General features: G+C 52.0%; 1 long non-coding RNA gene across 2 annotated transcripts; it reads right to left on the reverse strand.

Annotated features, from left to right (window-relative positions):
* Nucleotides 1-2,215: 2,215 nt before the first annotated feature.
* Nucleotides 2,216-3,854, reverse strand: LOC105853628. Of its 2 annotated transcripts, none has more exons than XR_001145453.1 (3): nucleotides 3,682-3,854; nucleotides 2,831-2,938; nucleotides 2,216-2,735 (listed from the first exon to the last, which is right to left on the reverse strand). It is a non-coding gene; the product is annotated as an uncharacterized LOC105853628 (long non-coding RNA). The 2 variants fall into 2 exon arrangements; XR_001145451.1 differs by having other exon boundaries at nucleotides 3,666-3,854.
* Between the last annotated feature and the right edge of the window lie 8 nt (nucleotides 3,855-3,862).

The following is a 3,862-nucleotide window of genomic DNA, read 5'->3' on the forward strand; positions in this document are numbered from 1 at the left end:
AAACTAAAATATTCTCTTTCTCGAGGTGGTGGACGAATGGACAAGAGATGACTTGAGAATATCTCCCATTTACAGGTCCTCAAAAGAAAAAAAAATCAAACAAGAATTCAGCCTCTACTGCCTACCCCTGGGGAGAGAACTTACAGCTGGAATGGGACACAGTTACTCTTACAGAGTCTAATATATCTAATATGAAGCCTAATAGGTAGCCTAAGCTATAGTCTAATATGTAGTCTAATAGATAGTCGAAGCTATAGTCTAATGTAAAATCTAATATATAGTCTGATAGTTTAAGCTATAGTCTAATACAAAGTCTAATATAAAGTCTAATAGATAGTCTAGGATAGTCTTATATAGCTAGGCTGGAAGCCAGAGTCCTGCTAAGCCACTTGGAAGCCTGATGGGAATATGACTTCCTGGTTTCTGGCTCCAGTCCCTTTCAACACATACTTGACCTAACTTCTTCCTGAATGACCAGACCCCCATACGGCTGCTAGAGGCGACTGGGAGAGCTGGACCTTAAGTCAGTTTGGGCAGAGAACTGTGACATGCTGAGAGCAAACTTAAGTACTTTTCAGCAACATCACTGCACTGATAAGCCTGTGTGTCACCTCTATGCATTCTAAAAATGAGTCACTGGTCCTAAATAATTGGGGATGCCAAGTCCCCTTGAAAACTATGGCACTGGCACTAATACTCCACCGACAGAATATATTATTGCTAAAAACCATTGCTGGCAGTGAAAAGAATATGACCTACCTGTTCTTGGAATGTGCTCTCCGAAGTGCCCAAGGACATGGCCTTGAAATAGTTTTGTGTTGTTGAGACCATCTGGACTGCACACGTGATTAAGTCCCAGTTGAAGACTCTATAAGCTTGAGATCTGGGGAGCAGGAGCCGAGTACTGCTTGTCTTTCAGCCACCAGAGACAAGGCCTTGTAAGTAAATTCTAGTTCCCTTAATTATTACAACGGCCACTGGTCAATATGGAGCCGCCAGCCCTGCTCATTGGCCACTCTGCCTTCCCTGGACAGGGCCAGTTTCAGATTACACCTTGGAAGCCACCTGAGCTTGCCACCCAACAAGCTTACCTATTCCTCTTGCAACAGATGTAGGGGCATCTAGGTTATGGTGAGCTATGGGAGTGCCAGGAAGGACTAACTGGGGATGCTGTCTTTGCTTGAGCTGGATGAAGGGTAGATGTTTTTACTTGCAGTTGCACTTGGACCAAGGCTCTGACTTGGGTGTACACCTGTGGTCCCCACCCAGTGATGATTTGGGGAAGCATATTGGTTGTCACACTGGGGAAGAATTTCCACTGACATCTGTGGTTAGAGCCAGTAATGCTGTTACACATCTGACAGGTCACAGAATAGCATGGACTGCAAAGAATTACCCAGCGCCAAGAGTCAACAGTGCCGAGGTTGAGAAGCTAGGGCGCCCCAAGCACCATCTCTAGTTCTTCACTCAATGGGCAATCACATTGCAAAGTGAAGCTGCACAATCTTAAATGCTTTGCCCAAATGCTTGCCGTTTGCGCACCTGCTGGCTTCAGGATTTTCCTCAGCCCCCTTTTGGCACAGAGGCTGCACTGCCCCAGGAAATGCATGCGGGCAGGGGGGTGGGGAGCAGAGAAACTGCACTCGTGCAGTTTCCTCCTGCTGCTGGGCTTCTCTTCCCCCCTCCCTCCTACATCGCATTGTGCAGCACTTTGAAGCTTTAGGCAGCCACTGCAGTACAAGTTCGAGTTCAGTCCCGGCACAGGAGCTGACCCACATGGCGCAGCAGACCTCTCCTGTCTTGCCCACCTCTACCCTCAGCAGTGCAGTTCAGTCCATCTGCCTGTTCTGCTCCCCACTCTGACTCTGGTGAATCCTCTCACCCCTCCTGCCCCCCCACTTGTTCCCCAGTTCTTGTATGCATAAATAATTCTTTCTTAAAAGAAGACCCTGTTTAAAACTGCATAAAATGGCTAATTTTAAGTCTGCAATCAGACCTCTTGAGGGGGGAGAGAAAAGGACAGAAAGCTGTTCCCCCAAAGAGGGTTAGACTTGTGCTATTTTGTAATATTCCAAGGTAAGACTAGGGCCTTCTCCAGATGTCCTCTCACCCGCCTCCATCACACAATAATATACTTATAAAAACATAAGACAATTACCACTTCTAATCATACTCATAAAATTTGAAACAGGGACATGGAAAGAGTGGGTTTTTTTAAATTATACTTTTATTGAGGCCCCTGGATTACCACCCTGTGCATGATTTAGAGGCACACCCCCACACCTCTTCAGCGGGATCTCACCAGCCGTGCGGTACCCACCTGCAATGCTCCCCTAGCTCCCACCTTTCCCCTCTCATCCCACAGGCAGGCAGACCTCCAGGGCTTATCAAAAGCTTCGAATGGTCCTTTGGTTTAGGGCTTCAAATTTAGGGTCTATCACATCCACTTTTTACATGAAAGAAAAATAATTTTCAAATGTTCCTGAAACTGAAGAGCTGTCTAGGGCAATTCCTCTTCTCATCTGCACATTGGCGTCAGACTGGTAGAAACACAACTACGTCTTCCCTCCTTTTCCTCAGCTTCTGTCCCATCCATCCCTCCTGTCCATCAGCATCCCCTGTGGCATCAGACTGTGCAGTGAGGGAATCAGGAGAGAAAGAGGGAGCAACCCCTCTGATCCTCTTCCCCTTCCGATGGTGGAGATGGGGTGCTTCTTCCTGTGATGAGGGCCAACCTGGGGAAACAGGGGGACAGAACTTTCTGGTTAAGAACACCTGGTCATCACCCCTTCCTGTGGCCCCCAAAGCGCCATTCCTGTGCTTGGCTCACCTGTCTTCTTCAAGAAGAGCTACTTCTTGCTCACTTGCTTAGTCAGGCTCTGTCAGTTGTTAACTCGGAAGAGTCATCTCCTATTCCTCGGAGTCTTGGGTCTGCGCACTTGTGTATAATAGTTTAAGTGGAAGATGGGGGTGAGTATGAGGGGGGGTGTGTGCAGGTTAAAGCTGGGCTTTGAAATTCCATGAACTTAACAGTAACCCCCCTACCTCCGACTGGGAAAGGCCTGCGCACCCAGAAAATAGCTACCACCCACCCGCTGTGGTCAGCCAACCCTGGCGACGGGTCCATCTTCCGGCCTCTAAATCTCGGGAAGCAGTGGGGGAGGGGAATCGGGGAATTTTGGACTTCGCTCCAAAATTTCCTCCAAGTGTGAAAGGAAAATGCCGCTGCCGAGCTCCCACCCTGAGCGGAGCGCCGCTGGGCGGCCCGGCTTTGCCAGTAAGAGCGGACAGTGTGCGGGGCTGGATGATGACTGACCATCGCCCTTGGACCGAGACACGAGATCGGCTCTTCACCAAGGACAGTGACTGCCACCGGCGCCGCGGCCGAGGCAGCCGCTCGCCCAGCCCGCGCCACCCCGCATTACATCACCCGTGAGCTCCTGCAGGGGCGGGGCGGGCCGTGGGGGGAGGGGAGGACCGTGGGGGAGGGGAGGGCTCGCCCGGGGCTCAGCCCCAAACCTGGAGGAGAAACCCGTACCCGCAGGGTAAAGGGGGAGGGGGCGAGAGGAGGGAGGGAAGGAAAAGGCAGGGCCCGTTTCCCACACCCAGTGTGCGTGGGTGTGGGGGGGGGTAGTCGGTGGGGAAGGTCTGCGCCCGCACCATACCCCAAGGCAGCCGCACCCCAAATCCCATTCCCGCGTCGCCAACGCCACCTCCCACCCCGGTCCCCCGCGGCCGGCATCAACTCTGTCCCGAGTCCAGCAGGGGTGGCCTCCACAGAGCCCAGGCGAGCCGCCCCCGCGGCGCGGGAGACTGCGAGGGACCGGCGCCCGCACCCTGGGGGAGCGCGGCTGAGGCGGTC

The sequence above is a fragment of the Condylura cristata genome, unplaced genomic scaffold, assembly GCF_000260355.1.
Source record: "Condylura cristata isolate star-nosed mole 26May11 unplaced genomic scaffold, ConCri1.0 scaffold00002, whole genome shotgun sequence".
NCBI classification, from domain to species: Eukaryota; Metazoa; Chordata; class Mammalia; order Eulipotyphla; family Talpidae; genus Condylura; species Condylura cristata.